The sequence below is a fragment of the Protopterus annectens genome, chromosome 1.part0 (assembly GCF_019279795.1).
Source record: "Protopterus annectens isolate FY-2018-M chromosome 1.part0, PAN1.0, whole genome shotgun sequence".
NCBI classification, from domain to species: domain Eukaryota; kingdom Metazoa; phylum Chordata; order Ceratodontiformes; family Protopteridae; genus Protopterus; species Protopterus annectens.
Genome location: NC_056725.1, coordinates 1,209,301,337 through 1,209,323,288, shown reverse-complemented (window position 1 = coordinate 1,209,323,288; position 21,952 = coordinate 1,209,301,337).

Sequence of the window (21,952 nt, the reverse complement as noted above, 5' to 3'; positions counted from 1 at the left end):
AGTATATCAGCACTTTTGTTAGGTGCAGATTTCCTTTGTCTGAGACATCTTTGTGTCTCATACAGCATTGATTTGGGTTTGTCTAATATTTAGCTGTAGGCCATTAATGTTTAGCCACTGAAAAAGTTGTATTGCATGAGTCTTCAATGATGCAGTAATTTGTGTGTGTGTGTGTGTGTGTGTGTGTGTGTGTGTGTGTGTGTGTGTGTGTGTGTGTGTGTGTGTGTGTGTGTGTGTGTGAGTCTGTGTCTGTATGTTCACTTAGGCCTCCCTAATGGCCGTACCATGTAGAACAGATTGTTTAAACTAGGAGGTTATACATTCTTTAATCTAGGAATTGAAAAAGAAGAATTAAGAGCAGATGACCCAGGACTGATCCTTATGGAAAAACTGTCATTATAGGCCTTACGCCAAAGGAATTTTAATAATCAAGTACTCTAACAGCTTTGTTTAGGAAATAGCCATGCCAATCAGTTTGCTACATTTGTTTTTTAATATATACAAATTTAATGCAGATACCAATGTTTTATGATTCAGTAAATCCAAAGTGCAGATCAGGTCAACAAAAATCATTGTGTGTGTTTAACCACACTTGTAAAGGGAAGTGGATACTTATAATGCTGTTGACATTAACTGCAGAAATTCTAATACCTTTTATCTTGGTATAAATAATTGCATGAGTCCCTTGTACCATTTTCTTGTTTTCTATCAGTGTTAATATCTGGCAAAAAAAACATCAGTTTTACCTTGTATTTTAATCTGACAAATATCAGTCTAAAATTATAATGTCAAACAATGCTATGTATACAGACATCAGGAGGTAGTTTCTATAGTCATTTTATAAGGATGGTAGTGGGTAAATAGGTTTAACTTTGGTATTTTAGTTTAACCAAAGTATTATTAACACATATACATGGGGTGATATAAATAAGGAATACAGGAAGGTTGTTTACATTTAATAAATATGCAACATGTAATACTTATAATGTCATATATTTAAATTGCATATTATGTTCATCTTTTTACCTAGGTAAATACAATAGGAGGTTGAAAGATAGGATTATTGAACATAAATCAGAAATAAGGAGAAAAGAAAATACAAATGCACTTGCAAAACAAATGGAGGAAAAGGGGCTAGAACATGGCTTTCGCTTTAGGGTTATAGATATTAGGTCTAAAAACAGGAGAGGTGGTGATCTTAATAATGAACTAGAAACTTGTGAATACAAGCGGATAACACTATTAAATGCAGACCATGAACCAGATCTGAATGTAGTGGTTAGTATTAAACCTATGCTTAAAAGGAAACAAACGTTGAAGTTCTGTTCCTATTTTATTACTGTTCTTTATTGTATAGATGTATATTTTTGGAACATGTGCAGTGACAAATTAAGTGAGCATGAAAGGGAATAAAGAAAATTTAATGCAATTGTGTGTGTGTGTGTGTGTGTGTGTGTGTGTGTGTGTGTGTGTGTGTGTGTGTGTGTGTGTGTGTGAGACAGAGAGACACAGACAGAGACAGAGAATTTGAGAAAGAGCAAGATAGAGAGTGACAGAGACACAGAGACAGAAAGAGAGAGAAAGAGAGAATGAGAGAGAATACATACCTCTCAACTTCTTTGCTCAAGAATTCTGGATGAAGGCAATAATAAAGGGAGGGTACAATTTTTTTAAATATTACCTGATTTCACTTAAGAATCAAATAGAAAAAGAGGTTTTCCATCAACATACAGTTCCTGAACTATAGGAAACCTGAAACTGTAATGTCTGGCTTTGCCGACTGTAATCCTCAGTGATTTACTACAAAATCAAATATTTTGGGGGGACAGAGCACAGTAGGTAAAATCAGGGACAGCTGAGAGGTATGGGGTGGGGTTGTAGTGCTTTGCACTGTATGCATTGTTTTATTCAGTTGATCACAGTGAGACATCTGAGGTGTACTCAGTTCAGAAAGTGACTGTAATTGCTGGGCATATTCATATGTGTGCGTGTGTGTGTGAGTCTGTATGCATGTGTGTGTATATGTTATCTGCTTCTGCATCTGTGTGTGCATGTATTCATATGTGACTGTGTAAAGTGTGTATGTGTGTGTGTGGTTGTGTGTGTGTGTGTATGTCTACATATTATCTTGTCCAAAAGAATTGCAGGTACCTTAGTCAAGCAGCATTTCAGATGTTTCACCATTTATTTACATAACTATACTTGCATTCAGCATCATCGAAGATTAGTGATCAGAGTTAATCTACAACAGAAATGTACTTAAAAATAAGTTCTGTAACCTGATGCCAGAGACAAGGAATATCCCCAGTCTGGCTCAATCATGAATGACATCTCTAAGGACAATTTAGACATTAGAAATTTAGGAATTTGTTTTACTTTTTTATTTTTTCAGTGGTCTAATTAGAGAAATACAATGACCCAACTATGTAATTTTGTAAACTCAATTACCAACACAGAGTTTGGCTGTGAGATATAAGTGTAGCCAAATGTTTTTTTTTTTTTTGTAAGGTGATCTTTCCAGGGACTTCTGTGATAAACCTACATATTTTATATGGTGAAATGTGCAGTTTTGTAGGTTTTGATTAGAGATGCCCAAAAATATTAGAAGGGTACACGCAAGCTCTGCAGACAGTACCCTTTACTTATTGTATTGTATATGACACTTTGCTACTTATGACCAGAAGTGATTGCATTCTTTGTAAATGTTTTTAATGTGCCCAGTGAAGATCAGTGCTGAAACCAGCCAGAACCTCTAGGTATTTAAACAGCTGTACAAAGTATATCAGCACTTTTGTTAGGTGCAGATTTCCTTTGTCTGAGACATCTTTGTGTCTCATACAGCATTGATTTGGGTTTGTCTAATATTTAGCTGTAGGCCATTAATGTTTAGCCACTGAAAAAGTTGTATTGCATGAGTCTTCAATGATGCAGTAATTTGTGTGTGTGTGTGTGTGTGTGTGTGTGTGTGTGTGTGTGTGTGTGTGTGTGTGTGTGTGTGTGTGTGTGTGTGTGTATGTGTGTGTGAGTCTGTGTCTGTATGTTCACTTAGGCCTCCCTAATGGCCGTACCATGTAGAACAGATTGTTTAAACTAGGAGGTTATACATTCTTTAATCTAGGAATTGAAAAAGAAGAATTAAGAGCAGATGACCCAGGACTAATCCTTATGGAAAAACTGTCATTATAGGTCTTACGCCAAAGAAATTTTAATAATCAAGTACTCTAACAGCTCTGTTTAGGAAATAGACATGCCAATCAATTTGCTACATTTGTTTTTTAATATATACAAATTTAATGCAGATACCATTGTTTTATGATTCAGTAAATCCAAAGTGCAGATCAGGTCAACAAAAATCATTGTGTGTGTTTAACCACACTTGTAAAGGGAAGTGCATACTTATAATGCTGTTGACATTAACTGCAGAAATTCTAATACCTTTTATCTTGGTATAAATAATTGCATGAGTCCCTTGTACCATTTTCTTGTTTTCTATCAGTGTTAATATCTGGCAAAAAAAACATCAGTTTTACCTTGTATTTTAATCTGACAAATATCAGTCTAAAATTATAATGTCAAACAATGCTATGTATACAGACATCAGGAGGTAGTTTCTATAGTCATTTTTATAAGGATGGTAGTGGGTAAATAGGTTTAACTTTGGTATTTTAGTTTAACCAAAGTATTATTAACACATATACATGGGGTGATATAAATAAGGAATACAGGAAGGTTGTTTACATTTAATAAATATGCAACATGTAATACTTATAATGTCATATATTTGGCAAATTGCATATTATGTTCATCTTTTTACCTAGGTAAATACAATAGGAGGTTGAAAGATAGGATTATTGAACATAAATCAGAAATAAGGAGAAAAGAAAATACAAATGCACTTGCAAAACAAATGGAGGAAAAGGGGCTAGAACATGGCTTTCGCTTTAGGGTTATAGATATTAGGTCTAAAAACAGGAGAGGTGGTGATCTTAATAATGAGCTAGAAACTTGTGAATACAAGTGGATAACACTATTAAATGCAGACCATGAACCAGATCTGAATGTAGTGGTTAGTATTAAACCTATGCTTAAAAGGAAACAAACGTTTACGAAGTTCTGTTCCTATTTTATTACTGTTCTTTATTGTATAGATGTATATTTTGGAACATGTGCATTATTTCTTGTATATTTTTATATTTTACTATGTGATTTAAAAGCACATTTAAAATGGTTATTTTAAGAATTAATTGCTTATTGTTCTATATGAGATTGTTTTATACGAGATGGTTTCTGATTGGGCTGTGTCTTAATACATGCTGTTTAAATGGACTGTGGAATGTAACTGTGAAGCATACACACTGAAGAATTGTTTTCCCGAAAGCTCTGTGGATTTAATAAACTGTGGTTTGTACGTTTTTATCCAACTGAACATGTCCGTTATTTGGAATCTTGTGGCTTGTATTTTGTGTTTACTCATTTTCCAATGGTTTATCATCATGCTGGTTCTTGTGTTTGTACCTGTGACATAAATAAGAACAATGCATAGGTTTCAAAGGAATGGGTATGTGCAACTAGAAATAACATCAAAATGTACTACAAAAGATTTGATCATTTTCAGAAAAGAACTCCAGTCCATTCCAGTAGCCACCACCCTTACTGTGAATTTATAATTCTTCCAAGAACCATACACCTTGTAACAATACTCATCACAATATAGTTGTCCAGCAGGTATACTGAGATACACCATTCCAGTGTGGTACATCATGACTTAACAACACAGTCCAAGATATAGGTAACAGCCCACATATTAACTATGGTACATCATGACTTAACAACAAAGTCCAAGATATAGGTAACAGCCCACATATTACCCATACTAATAAGAAGTGGATGTACCACCAGACTGATACAAGGTGTAACTGTGATCCAAGCTGACTGTGTAAAACACAAATAAAGTTAAATTTTCTAGGGGGATTTGCACCCCCTTGATGTGAGGGTTCTGCCCCCATAAACCCAAGCTGTTTATATTCTACTTCTGATAGCCCACCAACTCATAGAAAGTATATATGGAAATGGGGGACCATCATCTGTAAGTGATCCCCTAGGATTCTGTGGCACCTGATCTATAACTCAAAATTTAAATGTGTGTTCAGGATTCATAAAGATATGCTTTGCCAAAGCATTTTCCATTTTTTGTCTACTGATACTATATATATATATTTGTAGACTCTATCCTTAAGCCTTCTTTCTGTTTTGCCTATGTAGAATGATTCACACAACTGACACTTGGCTAAATAAACCACCATCTTGGAGTTGCAGTTGTGTTTCATTCTACAGGTTATCTTATTATTGTTCACTATTGTTGTGAGGTCCATGTACCTACAGTAATGGTCATTCCCAGATTGCTTCATTCTTGCATAAATTGAGTTAGATTTAGTGTTTCTTTTGAGCATATTTTTAAAATTGGTAGCTCTTCTCAAAATAAATTTAAGAGAAGGCCCCAATTTTGCTACTAATTCCTTGTCTTCCATGAGAATATTCCAGTTTTTCCAAGCTATATCTCTAATGCATCTAAAGTTCAAGTTAAATGTGACAAAACCTAGACTAAAGTTACATTCTGATGCAAGAGTTGTTATTATTACTACATGTATTGACTCCTCTGACTGGATGGTATCTGGGGAAGAAATGTTTACAGTCTGAATTATGTTTAAAAATCGGCCTATAAAAAACATTATGCCTTTTGGACCTGACTTTATCTATTAAGTCATCCAGTGCTCTTCTCATAAACATTTGTTTTAAAAATTCACATTCATTGTGGAAATCCATTTCAGTAGTCACCATTCTAGCAGCTTGTACGAGTTGTCCTTTAACCACTGATCTTTTTTGATGGCATGGATGGGCATTTGTGTAGTGCAAGAATGTGTTTGAATAAGTTGGTTTCCTGAAAATTTTAGCTTCATATCTCCCCTCCTCATTGTTTTTTCTTAGTTGTACATCTAGAAAGGAAATTTCATGTTCAGGAAAGTGTGGGTGAATTCTAAAAAATTGGGTGTTGTTGTTGAAATAATGGACAAGTTTTTCAGCTACCAGTTCGTTACCTTTTATAAGCAAAAAAATGTCATCCAGGTAACATTTAAAATATACTATTTGACTGGTAATTTCCTGGATGTTGAAAATGTAAGTGTGTTCCCAATAAGCCATTACTAGGTTGGCAAAACTGGAGTCACAAGGTGACCCCATTGCTACTCCCATTGTTTCTAAATAAACGTTCTTTTTGAAATGAATAAAATTGATGGACAGTATAATGCCTAACAATTCTTAAACCAAATATCTGCGCTTTGCTCCTTAAAATATTTCCCACCCATTCTATGCCTAGGTCATGTGGTATGGATGTATAAAGGTCTCTTACATACACTGTAAGAAAATTGCATTCTTCGTTGAAGTCAAGTTCATTATTTTTTTCAAGAAATGTTCAGGAGTCCCTGCAAATTTGTGCCTCAGTTTGTACATATTTCTTCAGCATTGAATCCACCACTACATCTACAATGGGCCTTAGTGGTGGAATTTGAAGGTCCTTATGAATTTTAGGGACTCCGAACATGATTGGTGCCATAGGTGTCAGTATCTGCATGTAGTTGTATAAATTGACTTCTATTTTTCCTTCAATGTATGTCATTAATATAAATTCTTATACGTTGATTAGCTGTATTGTATTCATTTAATGAAACTAGTTGGTAAGAATCAGCATTCAAAATAGATTCAATCTTGTTATCATAATCGTCAGTCCATGAATACCAGCCCCTCACCCTTATCTGGTTTCATGACTCTGACATTAGTTGACCTTAACACATTAACCAGGCTTGCTCATCCTTACTCAAGTTATAGTTACTTACGGACCTATTATTGGTAGACTGTAACATCCTGAAATCAAGTTCACAAACTCATTCAAAAGTATGTAAAAGGTTATGCAGTGGTGGATTAAACAAGCTGGCTATCCTAAACTGTTGGTCCTCTAAACTAGTATTATCTAGAAGAGCTTTTAAATTTAATTTTCTTACAGAAAGTTTCAGGTCTAAAATACATTTGGCAATGTACATTCTTCTCAAGGGAATGAAGGTCAGCCCTTAGCCAAAATGTTAACAAGTTCAACAGTCACATCAAATGTGGAATAGTTGTAAATATAAAGGTCACCCTCATTATTTTTGATAACCAATGGATTACTTTCATAAGTAATGTTAATTTCTGCTGAGTTGTTTACCTCCATGTGTTGTGCTTCTTCCACTGATTCCATTTGTGCTGGCACCTCCCTTTGGTAAAACCCTGTTTGGAGGTGTTTTGATGAGGCTGGTTATTGCTGTTGTGCTGGTTATCATTAAAATTGGAGCATGTTTGTTGGATTTGTAAACAGTGGCTCCTTCTCACAGTTTCATTTTGCTGTGGACTTTATTCATAGTCATAGTTGGCAACCCGCTCACAGACAGTGTGTGTAGACACAGCTTGTTTGTTCACTATTCCCTTCATTACGGGTGTGATCGACACTGAGCCCATAGTTGGCACGGCCTCTTCTGACATTCCATGCTTGTGATGTAGGGGGGCGTGGATAGGCAGTCCTGTTTAGGTACTCAGCACGATCCCTTTCTAATTTCTTGACTTTAGTTAGTTTGATTTTCTTAATGTGTTGGTTTATACTCTGAAAGATACGTGCATAATCACATCTATAATGGTCAAAGTCCAAGTGAGTTTTAATCTGAACATCCAGTACAGAAATTGTATCTGTTATTTCCTCTGCAAACAAGTTGTAGTGTTTACACATTAAGTCTAACAAGTCCAGCCCTTGTTGATTAAATAACTTAAGTCCAAGTGAAACTGTGAATCTGGGACTAAACCTGTGGGATACTGACAGATTCTTAGATCTTTAGGTACTATTTCAAGTTTTATACAGTCCTGAAAATATTCGATTTCTAGGCACAATGTTTTATATTTTAACAAATTCTGGTCAAATATATTTAGCAAATCAGAAATATTCTCCTTGTCCCTGGCCAAGTTCCCTGTTGTTTGTGCTGGATTAGGTGCATTAAAGCCCAATGGTGAAGTTAGCCAGTCCTTTAACGTTGGAAAGCCAATAAGCCTCGGGGATAGGATTTCATTCACTGGTTGTTGTGCTGGGTTGTTAAGTTGATTTGTGTCTATTCTGCAAGTTCACATGTTGAATTTGAGAAGTAGCTTGGTTTAACAAACCAAAAAAACACCAGAAAAAGCATTTCCACTGTTAGGTTATGTAGAGTGAGTTGAGTCTTATTGTTGTTGCTGTTGTGCTGGGTTAAGCAAACCCAACCTGTGACTAAACCTTTCCACTTGTTGGGAAAGAGCTTGAACTAGGATGGTAAGGTTGCCTAAATCATCTGCATCTCTCCCAGTACTGGAAAACAATTCAGGGGTTGAATCCAGTATGTTGGTTACCATCATTCAAGAAAGACAAACTTATTCCCATGAAACACAGGAAAACAAACTGCAAAATCCCAAAGAATAAGGCACCACGTCTGGAACAACAAATTAATTTATTAGAAAGCGTTTTTTGTCCACACCAAATAGTCGAACTTCATCAGATACAAGTACTTCATTCACAAGAAACAGTTTAAATAACCCTCTCAGTAAGTCATGACATCCCAGCTAAAACATTTAAAGTGCTAGTCACATCTATTTAAGGAATAACAGCATATATTTAAAATGACCATGTTAATATTTCTAAAATCCACAGTTACACTAGTTAAAACAAAATATGTTAAACTTCTGTCCAATAATTTAATAGAACAGTAAGTATGAGTATAAAACTTAAAAAAATATAAAAGTATATTTAGGGGAAAGGTCCCCAGTACTATCCTATTAGATTTTTCAATTTCAAAATACACATTACGGAACCCATATCATTGAGTCCTGGGTGGTTGTAGGCATTTAATCGAATTTGCCAAATAAGTTTTAGTCATTTGAGTTCTAACTGGATGGGGCCTCCCCTAGGATTCTGTTCCACCTGATCTATAACTCAAAATTTAAATGTGTGTTCAGGATTCATAAAGATATGCTTTGCCAAAGCATTTTCCATTTTTTATCTACTGATACTATATATATATATATATATATATATATATATATATATATATATATGTTTGTAGACTCTATCCTTAAGCCTTCTTTCTGTTTTGCCTATGTGGAATGATTCACACAACTGACACTTGGCTAAATAAACCACCATCACAGAGCTGCAGTTGTGTTTCATTCTACAGGTTATCTTATTATTGTTCACTGTTGTTGTGAGGCTCACGTCCATGTACCTACAGTAATGGCAATTCACACATTGCTTCACTCCTGCATAAATTGAGTTGGATTTAGTGTTTCTTTCAAGTAGATTTTTAAAATTGGTAGCTATTCTCAAAATAAATTTAGGAGAAGGCCCCACTTTTGCTCTCTCATTACTTTTGTTTCATCCAAGATAACAATAATAAGCTTAATTTTCAAATCAAAATTGCAGTCACCCATTGACAGAACCTTATACTTCTGAATGCTAAAACTAAGTCTGGTGTTTCTAAGCCACATACTGATGCTGTCTACCTAGTTGTTAACAGGATGACATCATTAATAGACAAAACTATGGCTACATTTTTTTTCTTTTTTTATGTTGTTAATAACATCATACAGACAAAGATCTCATTAAAGCATTACTCATTTGTGAGACTTATAAGTATGGTGGCTGCAGAACATAGGCGCTGGAACCATAGAGCAAGGGAGTGCCCCCCACCCCACACACTTTTACAGCTTCAAACACCATCTTCACTAAGCCACATAGGCAATTAAAAGCAGCAAGCATCTTCTTTAAGGACCCATGCGTGCATCGCACACCAAAGAGGAAATCCACTTACACGCGCTCGTGGAATTTAAAACTAGTTGTGCTCAGTGGTGTCTTGTGCTTCCTGAACACCCATGCATGCAATTTGAAAGTACATGCTTCTTACTACTAACATTCAAACGCTGCTGCTGCTGCTACTGCTACCGAGCCTGCTGTTCAATTCAGGTAAGGGAATTATTTTGCTGTGTGTGTGGGGGTGGAATTTGCTGCTGTGTGTGTTGCCATCCAACTATGGGAAGTGTGTGTGTCCTTTCAATTTAAGTACAGTACATGCTTTAGACCATAAATCAACCTTCTATCTTAAAATGTGGAACACCTGTGCAATTAGGAAGTTCATAGCATGGTCAAAACGAGAGTGTCTACACTTAAAACAAGTTATGATGTATTATTATTATTTGCTCTAGAAATTTTTTGAAAAAAATTCTTAAAATGAAACTCTAACGGACCGTTTCATCCTGACACAGTACTGTGAACCAGGAACTTTCTAAAACTCAAAATCTGTAAAGTTTGATTAGAGTGTAATGTCTTTACATGAATTAACCAACTAAATGTATAGACTCTAAGCATATTGCATAAAAATTACATCATTCGCAATGAGTCCTGTATGAGTGGGTTTTTTTATGTAATAAGTGTGGTTTCTATGGTAATAGCAGGATCTAACAAGTGAGGGTATTATGTTTATATTTGTTGCTATTTGTTAGTATTCCTCTTTTTCGTACATATGACACGTTGCTTTCTACTGTAATTCTTGGGCACTGAGGGAGTCAGACAGATGTGATCCCCAAACAGTTCCCCTTCTCAATCCCATCTTGAAAATTTTCAAGCTGTTTCTATAGTATTAATTATTCTAAACCAGAAGCTGAATGTTGAACTTTAAGGGCGACTGTGAAAAAGTGAGAACTAGTTTAGTGGCTATCCCAACAGCTGCAGGTTAGGCACACCGCTTCCTTTTTGCTGTTGTTCAATTCAAGTACAAGTGTGTGTGTGTGTGTGTGTGTGTGTGGGTAGGCCAATGGAGAGGAGATGAAGAAGTAGGTGAGTGCTAAGGTGATGTCCCCAGAGGAAGGGCACACAGACTGCTTTATAATATAGATATTTTTTGAGTTAGGCTCTCCTTTATTAAGGAAGGAAGCGACGTCCAAAGTTTAGGGACAAAAATGGAGAAAAAGTGGTCAGTGCAGTCAAGTTTGATTAGGACTGTATGTAGTGATGCAGTACTTTGGGAGAGGCTACAGAGGTTGCAGGAGTTGTTTTAGTTTGTGTTTGACTGCAAGAGGTAGAAAGGAGTTTAGTTACAGAAGTTTGAAGAGGAAAGAGCTTAAGAGTAGATCCACTCTGTGACTGACTGGAAGCCACCTAGCTTTGGCAATGATGGTGCAGTGGTGTTCATGTTGGGGATATAGAAATAAGCTAGCAGATTTTATTTTTGGTGGATTGCAGAGTGGTTAAATTTTTTTCTAGAAGCAGTGGCTATGGGAAGGCCATATTGAAGTTGTTCTTGGAGGACTGCCTTCCCTAATATGGCTCTTGCAAGACGTGATAAAAAGGGAAAGATCTTCCTGGACCAGAATAGCAAAGAGTTAATCTCACATGCACATAAAACAGTTATGATTCCATTCAATTTCTATGACTTGTGTCTTTCGGCTTTTCCTGGTTAGGGGTAGCCACAGCAGAACTCCGGTCCGCTAATGATTGGCAATAGATTTTTTACGTGCCGAGTTTGCCAGCCCTGACACACAACCTTCAACAAAGGTACGCCCATTCACGCATGTCTCCACACAGAAGATGCTCTAGCTGAGAATCGAACGGCACAACATCTTGCTGTGAGGTGACAACGCTACTGCAGCACCACCACCGCAGTTTCAATTTCTATGACTAATGATGAGAAAAAGAACTACAATTCCTTATAAAAACTGAATTTGGTACTTACCTTACCTGTAGGTCTTGTGTTTGTCTTAGAGTACAATAAAAAGTTTACTTCACCTACAGAATATTTATTTTTTTACATACTACTATGATTATTGTCTACCTCTTAACAAGATAGAAGCCTGCTGTTGTGGTTAGTGTGTGTGTCAGACAAAATGGTAGGAGTTAATGCATTTCAAAGGCCTAACAATGCTTAGCAGAAAATGAAGGCAGTGCCTGAAGAACTAACCTATTATAGAAGCTCACCCTCAGGTAGGATTCCATCCACAAATACCATAGTTTTTTCTGTTGTCATAGTTTCCACAGTTTTTGGTCCAAACATTCCAAAGTAATCTGCTTGCACAGATTGATTTTATTTGTGGGGAGCTTACCTGCTGTATTTTATCACAGCATGACATTTTTTGGGGGATGGAGGGGGGTTATACAGTGTACCTGAATGCTCTTACTTAAGAAAAGTTATAGCTTTAAACATAAAGTTGCTACACAGTGATTAAATGTTTAAAACGGCAGTTGTATTAACATATTACTATGAATTTGTAAAATCATATAGTAGGTCATGTAATTTTAATGCTATAGTTCATTAGTTAAGGTATATAATGCACTGCAGGAAAACAGTTTGCCTTATTATCAGCCGGGTGGCTTCTGCATAGATTAGAATCTGTGTTCCCTCATGGTTTTCAGCAAGTGCTCCACTTCCTTTCACATCCAAAAGGCATGTTACAAGTGAGTTGGTGAGCCTACACACTGCCCTTAAGTGTTCATGCCATGTGTAAGAGTGTATGTATATCTCATGGTAAACTGTCATTCTCTTCAGGATTTCGTTCCTGCTTTGTGCTCATTGCATGCTGGGATACTTAGTAAGTTGCATTGCAAAACTACAGTGAAGCAGATATAATTCAACAATCTGTACATTATTCAGCATGAAGTGAAGAAGTACCCCTGTAAAACATTTACTTAGATTATGAAGCCATTCACAGGGTAAGCAGTAATGTTATAGAAAATTTGGTAAAACGCTTATGGACCAATGGCCTTCAAGTTTGTCTTTTTCCAGATTTCTTGTGCTGCAAATTTGAGAGATATAGTTGTGTCAAGTGAATTTTACAAGGAGCTGAGAGCATCAGGGGAAGACAAGTTTAGCCCTGCTTGTGCCAAATCTGTTTGCACTGTTAGTAGCACAACATGTAGTATACTTGCTGTTGATGCAGAAGGCTGTGGGTTCTACTCCCACTGTATGTAGATGGATTGCTGATACTGTACTGTGTTGTACTTTAAAGGGGGTGGATGCTGCAATCCTGAGAATGTCCTCCTTTGGAGGAGATGCCTAGTAACTATGAACCTGTTAGTTTGCCATACATTCCTTATTGCAATATTACTAGCTTAACATTTTTTAATGTAACATAGGCAATTTATTCTTCAAGGGCAAAAGGCACTTTATTTGTAGATGAAACAATGAAATATAAAGTTGTTTACTAGCAGCAGCCTCTTCGTTAGATGCAGATCTCTTTAATGTGGAATCATTTAGATGACTTTTACTTCTGCAGAGATTGTGCATATTTACTGATATTGGTGGATTATAATGACAGACGTTTGAGTAGACTTTTATGATGGAAATGTTCTGAATTGGGCAGTTTTGTCATTACTGATTCAAGCATTTAGTTTCATTGCTTACTGGAAAAATGTTCAAAACAATAAATTTAAAACATCCTTTAAAAAGTGTGCTGTATTATACAAGGAATATAATTTAATACAAATCAGGAAGGTGAATAAAGAACACATACATGTATGCATGGCCCTAAAAATGTGTAAGGACCCTATGGTTTGTAAACAGCCCAGAGGTAAGCTTAGTCCTCCACTGGCCAGATGCAAAATGAATGTGGGTTTTCATGCCATTTCAATGAATGTGAGTTTCAAGGGCAGAGTTTACTGCTCATGCTAAGTCTGCTTTCATTGCGAGACAGTATTGTTTGTTTAGTAAATGGCTCAGTTTTTGTCTGAAACTCAAATGTAAAAAAGTAAAAGTAAAAGGAAATACCATTGGGCTTTGGCTGACTAAGTTTGAGATGACTGCAAGCTAGGAGCAGTTATTGAATCCCCAAATGACTTAACCATCATGCAGGATGGTTTGTTTCAAACAATAACTGGTGCCAGAATCATGAATTGAAACTAAACTCCAAAAAATAATTTATCGTATCCTTTGGGAAGTCATCTATTCCAGGGAACTGCCAAATTGACAATGCCCCCTGAGAACTGACCCAATTGTTTGGCATTTGGGAACTTGTATGTACAGTGACCTAAATTTTGACCAACATGTGCCCAGAGTCATAAGAAAGTCTTTTTATATTGCACAGCTTATAAACAAATTGATTGTGACTAGATCTAGAGATGTTATTGTCCCCCTTTACAAAGTCATCATTAGGTCAATCATTTTATATAATGCCCACTTTGGTGTGTATCTGTCCAGACCCATGCAACAATTGGAATATCCACAAAGAGACCTTACTAAAAGGATACAAGTCCTAAACAATAAGTCTTGCATGGACCACCTCAAAGATTTCTCACTATACTCATTATCCTACAGAGTGCTTAGAGGTGATGTGTCTGGCATACAAGACATCCTCGGACCTAATACAGATGGACCTGTTGAACATCAGTAAGTCAAATGGCATCAGAAATACTTAGTCCAGGTATCTAAACTGAATGTTGTGGAGAGATGGATATATATCACAGAGGCTGCCACTATTCCAGAACAGACTATCCATAAAAATAAAACAAAGCTCATCTGTCCATATTCAAATGCAACTTGGATCTAAGAATGGATAACAGAAAATGTAGTCCAGGACTGAACCTCTTGCCTCTAATGGATAGAGGCAGTTCATAAATGCTGGATCCCTTACATGGGTCCCCTCAAATTATCTATGGTATGATCACAGTTTTTCTCACTAGAGTTAATATACAATTATCAACCATGGGATAGGTAAGACCAAATCAGGAAATGCTAATTCAAGCACCAAAAGAGAATTGGCTAAGCTTAAAATGCCCTCTAAGTGAACCTATGTCATGGTAGTAAATAGTTTTAAAAAAGTGCCCTTTTTAGATCACTAAGTCCCCCTCTCACCCTCCCAGTCTTCAACAGCTTCTGGCACCTATGCTGCAGAATTTTAATTTGTATCACCCACTGATGATAATTTAAATCCTTTTAAATCCAGCAGTCTTCAAATTATTTTTGCAAGAACCATGTTCCCAATAGAATGTCGAGACCTGCAAGTTTGAGTCCCAAAACACAGAGACTGGATGACGGAAAAAACAGAGTTAAATGTATTAAGTCCAGTATAGCCATTTCTCAGAATACTGCCTTTTCTCTGAGGTATGGCAGATTTAGAGTTAGTATATATAAGTTCAGGGAGTCTGTGGGGGGGTCTTGTCCTCCACATCAGTGGGGATTCAGGAGGGCTTGCCCCTACCCTCATAAAAAAGAACTTTAAAGAAGAGCGATGTTCAAGATTTATTTTCTCCTGTATTTCCAATCTTCGTTTCAGTGTGTTGGCACTCAGAATTATGAATGCTGACATTTCAATAGGAAGCTGTGTCATTGCCACTAGTGTGAAAAATTTCTCTCTTCATTTCCTTACATTTTTAAACACCTTTCTTAAATCTTTACATTTTAAACAATGACATAGCTATGTATTCAGGTGTCATTAGAATATTCAGCCCATTAGTCAGATGTAGAAAGTAGAGAAAGGAAAGTAAAATTAAAAAGAAATAGGACCAAAAATGGAATCCTGAGGAAAATTTTTGCCCATACCAGTCCAATTGAAAACATAGCTCTTTTGAATCTGTTTCTTAATCACTAACTTAACTATCAAATTATAAAATGGATTAATTTGCTGTGATATTAAACTGTTAATGATACCAGCATAGAGTAAAGAGCCAAAGGCCTTGGCCAGGTCTGTGTATATTACAGTAAGAGAGAATTGCAGAAACAGGTTCATAAAAATAAGCTAAGTTTATTAATATCAGTCCCCTTATAAAAAGGTATGCTGGATTGGATCTAACTGCAAAGAAAACTTGTTTGTGAATTGGAATATATTTATAAGGTATCTCTTAAAACATTTCAGAGAAGTGATGGTAAACTTAAAGGATGATAGTTTTATGCCATGCCGTCTTTATCATTTCATACTACAATTGCTAACTGCTTCTTCCTTGGTAATAAGGCTTGAAGTAAAACAAATAATAGATACTCTAGTAGTTTAAGAAACACATCCTTTATTAGGTGCATAGAATATCCATAATGATTGTCAAGGCTCATTCTAATATTTTTCTATATTTTGTTTAAAGCTAATCCGACTGTTTAGTTATTTACAGATGGATAAATAGTATCTGTTACGATCATGAGTAGAGCCACAAAACTGAAACCCACATCTGCATTCCATTTCTTTCTTCCAAACATTATGGACCTGCTCATGGGTGATGTGATGACATGTTAGTGGGCTCAAAAGTCTCTTCTGGGCCTTCAAATGCCCAGGTTATCCCATGTTTGAAATGAAAATCTTGTATACCCCGGTTCAACTGCAACATGAAAAATGTTAAACATATGAAAACTTTGTGGAAACCATTATTGTTTGTTGTGCTAAACTGGAACTCGCATACATACCTCTAAACCTCATAGCACAAGAAATCTGGGCAAAGGCAAAAATACTGGGGGGACAAGGGTCCAAAAATAGGGACAGATTTTAAATTTTGCTCTTAATAAACTTAGAATGTTATTATAATAACAGCTTCTGCATTAGCATGCATTTTCTGAAGGATATGAAGTCTAAAACTCAAATATCAGACATTATTTATTGAATGTAGCCCTCAGTGATATGCACAAATTTTATGAGGAACAGTCACAGTATATGAGATAAAAATCTGGGCATTCTGTGAAAATCCAGACGGCTGAGAGGTATGACTCACAAGGTTACAAGGTCGGCCATGCTTGTAGTTCATCAGCAAATGCCTTGATTGTAGCAGCCAAGCAGAAGTATTCCATATGGCGCACAACAACAGTAAAGACAGCATGGCCAGTTCATGAAGGATGCAGAAGTTGAATTCTGTATATAAAAGTTTTGAAAATTTTTAGGAAAAAATGTAGAGGTGTCAGGGGTTGGCAACTAGGACTTCAGAATACTCTAACATGTCATCACATCACCTGTCAACATGATCCTCCTACACACAAACTCAGAAGGGGCAGACATCATGGCTGTCATGACTTTATTTTTTAGAGTTCTTTTTCACTTAAAATATAATATCTGATGTTGTCAATTTTCATTTTATCCTCAACATATGAGTTCAGTTCCAAGGCTCTGAACCAACTTGACCATTACTACAGCTCATGAAAGCTAAAACCTCTCAAGCCTAACCCTTACCCACAATGCTCCTGTCCTAGTTACCTGAGATCTCATTTGCCACTTTTCATGACAGACACATTCACCATTGCTCTCGAGCTAAGTGTAACGTTTGTGATAGAATTCAAATTTTGAAAGATGCTCTACTTCTTTCTTCTTTCCAATTAGTCATTAACAACACTTTTACATTTATCTTCTCCTTCCTTTTCTGTACACTTTGGTATATTCTAAACTATCATCATTGATAGTTTTTTTTTCTCCCATACACCTCGGTGTATTCTTGACTATCATTGCTGATAGTTTCTCTTCCTGCTGCTTTCCTTTTATTTAAAAAAAAAATACTCCTTTCTTCAGTGAGTGTTTCTGTTGCTGCAGCTTTCTAACTGTGTGAATGTGTGTGTGTGTGTGTGTGTGTGTGTGTGTGTGTGTGTGTGTGTGTGTGTGTGTGTGTGTGTGTGTGTGTGTGTGTGTGTGTGTGTGTGTGTGTGTGTGTGGGTGTCTGTGTGGTTTGTATAACTGGCCTGTGGTCACCAATTACTTACAAACTTTAGAAATATTTTCAGTATGGCAGATAAACATAAAATCTCTGATTTCAAAAGGTGCCTGAAATGCGGGCACAAAATTCCTGTATCAGACGCTCATTCACTATGAGTTTATTGCCTAGGCCCTGTTCACCTTCAAAAAGACTAATCTGTATGCCACAGTTTCAGTCACAGGGCACTAGTGGAAAGATGTAATAAACTTATTTTGAAGGGTATGCTTCCATCAACCTTCAATGAGGCCTTATCCAGTACTGACAAAGCCAAGAGTAAGACCAATGTGTCTTGTCCTTCTTCCTCATCTTCATCTTCCAAAGTTTTGGAGAAATGAAAAAAGTGTAGCCTATCTGTGCCTTCCACTCCATCAGCACTGTCCTCAAAAAGGGCTAGGTCATTGGTTCTGTTGGGACTGACCGAGTTTTCCACTAAAGGTTTGGTCCTGAAGGAACATATTGAACCGAGTTTATTGGATCAGACAAAGTCTTCACCACCTAGCATTTTGGTGCAGTAGCATCTGGATTTTTCGACATTAAAACTTTCAGCACAGACATCCCTTCTGTTATTGAGTATTTCAACTCCGAGTAAGCAAATTGACAAGCCATCCATTATGAATCTTCCAAGGACATCATATTCACCTTCTATCAACCCCTCTGCAGGAAGGCTGCCTTTGCCCTTTCTGGAAAGGTCAAAATCACCCTCCACCCTTTCTATCAATTCCACCAAGAGCTTAACTGAGGATGATGTGGAGAGGCTGGTGAATAAGATACTCTGGGCAAGAGGGTTGTCAGGCACCTCTTAGGCCCCAGCCCCCTCGGGTATGAGCCAATTCTTCCCTTACTCTTCCAGGTTTCCTCCTCTGACTTCATCTGAAGCATTGGAGTTGTCGGCTCCAAGCCATCTGTCGTCAACTGTGTCGGCCCCAGAGATATCACTATCTTTGCAACTGGTGCTTGCGCTGAGGTCTTCAGTTCTTTTGGATTTGGAAGCCTCATGGGGCTGAGTGTGTCCTTCCAGCACTGTGGGGGGGCATGAGTCAAAACCTTTGTTTTCAGAGACATTTCTACACCTTGGGGTTTTGGCATGGATCAACTCAGATCCAGCTTCAGTCTTGGATGCTGTCTCTTCAGAGTGGGGAATGACCACAGTTCCAAGGCAGTCTTTCTTGGTTCTGGGTTCCCTTCCCTTTTGGGGGGGGGCCAGCTTTCAAAGCCATGGAGAGTGCCCTGACTGCCACAGTCAAGCAGTCGTCTCCTTCCACTTTGGAGCCAGAGTCCCTTTCCTCCTCACACCCAGATATTCAATCTGTACTCTCACTGAGTCAGGGAATGCCAAGACTGCAGGCATCTCTTGTAACAGTTCTTCTGATACCTCCCCAGATCACCCCACTGAGGAGGTCCCTAAGAAGAAAAAGTGCAAGAGCAAACACTTGGATTCCCCAGAGGAATCAATCACCAAAGACACCGACTTTGATGAAGGCAAGGGATCCCTAAGGTCACCCCCTGATGATGTCTCCTTCGGAGACATCTTGTAAATATTGAAACAGAGGTGTGACCAGAAGTCCCAAAATCCCTCTTATGAGGAGCTAGTGTACCATCAGGCCTTCAGCACTCAACCCTCTACCTCTTGAGTGACTCCACCCATGGAAGAGTTCATTCAGTTGATCTCTCAGCGGGTGTGGAAGACCCCTGATACTATTGAATATATCCCCAGGAGACCTGACAAAATTCTGTCCACCCCTGAAGGCAAGCAGTTCTGGCCCAAAGAGTTAGCTGTTGATGCCATGCTCATGGTGGCAACTACAAGAAAGGAACCAGCCAAAGAGTGTTCCTCTATCCATCCACCCAACTGAGAGTCTCAGGTGATGGATAGGTTTGGGAACCAGGTCTACGCATCATTGACCTTTGCCATAAGGTCCTTGAATTTCTTGGCACACTTCACCAGACTTCAGAGGGATCTGGTCAAGAAGTTATCAGATACCCTCATGTGAACCATTTCTAAGGATGTCCAAGGAAAGATGGCTTCACAGTTTGCTACTCTGGCGTCTGTGTCCAATTCATCCATGAGGCTCATCGCTCATGCAGCCAAAGGGACCAACAGAGCAGTGGGTTCAGGCATTGCCATTAGGAGATACACTCAGATGCACCTATGTGACTTTGCAGAGCTATTTAAGTCTTCATTCATCAATGCACCCTTTGATGGATCATCCCTGTTTGGTTCTAAAATTAGAGAAACTTTATCCAGGTGTGCGAAAGATGGAAAGACCCTTTCTGTTATGGGCAAATTGGTTTTCCACTCCTCAATGACCATTCTCTAGAAATTAGAGAAGCAGTGGAAAAGTCCCACGTGCCTTTTCAGGACACACATGGAGGTAGTTCCCCCAGGGGCAGAGAGGGGATCTTCAATGGAAGACGCCACCCGCATAGCAGAGGTGGTCCACAAAATCAGGTTTTCAGGGATTCTTTCTCTGGTAAATCCTACCAGCACTCCTGAAAGGAGGCCTGTTTGTCTTCCTCTAGAGGTGGTCTGGGGACATTTATCCCTGCACTGAAATGCCTGGCTACAAATAACACTGGATGCTTGGATGCAGAGGATTATATCCAGAGGCTATACAATTCCCTTTACCCTTCCTTTTCCCATATTCCAGAAAATCCCTGATGTTTCACCTAGTCAGAGGGAACAAGCAGTTCTAGAAATCCAAAAACTATTAGAAAAAAAGAGTCATCCAAGGAGTCTCACCAGACCAGAGAGAGACCAGAATTTACTCAAGATTCTTTTTACTGCCAAAAAGGACAAGGGACTGGAGAGCGATTTTTGGATCCAAGTATAAAAATCTAAGTATACCAAACAAATCAGTTTGTCAAACCAAATTCCAGATAGTCATGAAAAAAAATAATAAAATAAAATAAAATAAAATAAATTGCACTTTATTCAGCTGCCTTTACTGTAATTATGTTCTTTCTACTTTATCACCCTATTTTTGCTGTGTGCTCTTAAGTGTTCAAGTGCTTTTATTCTGCTGCATTTATTATTGCTTGTCAGTAGCCTGATTAAATGTATCTGTTATTCTAAGTATCTTAGTTTTTGTTTTAGCACTTGTGCTTCAGGCCATTTACTTTACATTTCATAGGATCATATGATCATAGGAGGTTACTAGGCTATTGGCCCTGAGGCCCTTATAAGCCTAGCCAAGAGTTTAGCCCATGTTTAGACAAGTCAGCACCCAATGCTCCTGTCCAGCAGGGACATGGGTGGAATCCCAGGGGTATGTTTTCTGTTTCTCATTCAGTTATCCAGGTTGTGCTTAAAAAGGGGTAAAGAGGTACTCTCCTTGATGTGGCGAGGGAGTCTATTCCATAGATGGGGGAGTCTCTGGGGCACAAATTTGTCCCACCAGCAAGTCCTGCTGATGTCACAGACCAGGTTGAGGCCTTGTGTGCGAGTTACTTAAGTGGAGCTTGACTTGCGGATATGCAGCAGTACCATCAAAGTGGGGTCTGTGATCACCTTGTATGCCAGATGGAGGTCACCTCTGAGGAGTCTGTCTGAAACTGAGTAGAGGGATAGGGCTTTTAGCCTATCTGTGTATGGTAGATGTTTGAGGCCCAAGATTCTCCTGGTGAGGAACCTCTGTGGTCTCTCCAGCTGCTGCATGTGCTCTGTGAGGTACATGCTGAAAGGGGCATTGTACTCAGAAATGGGCCTTATAAGGGAAGAATACAGGGATGTTATGACCTCCTTATCACCTGGATGAGATATCCTTACTTATGAGGTGGGTCATGTAGAAGGCTTTCCATACAATGGAAGCAACACGGTGGTCAAAAGTCAAGCTGCTATCAACCTGGGTGCCAAAATCCCTCACGATTGATTGCATGCTTAGGATGTTGTTATTAATGTGATAATTTGTGGGAACATCACTCTCTCCAAAGGGGCTGATGATGCATTTTTTGGTATTCAGCTTGAGGCCATGGTTCTGGCACCAGTCATTTGTCTGAGTGAGACCCTCTTGGAGGATGTCTACATCACTAGGGTAATTGATGACAGCACCCAGCTTGCAGTCATCTGCAAACCTGGACAGCCATAGCCCACTGGGTTTGGCCTGCACCTCAGAAAAGTATATCGCAAATAACAGAGGCCCCAAGACTGAACCCTTGGGTACGCCAAGTGTTACGGGTCTACTGCTTGAGGTTGCTTCCCCTATTTTGACT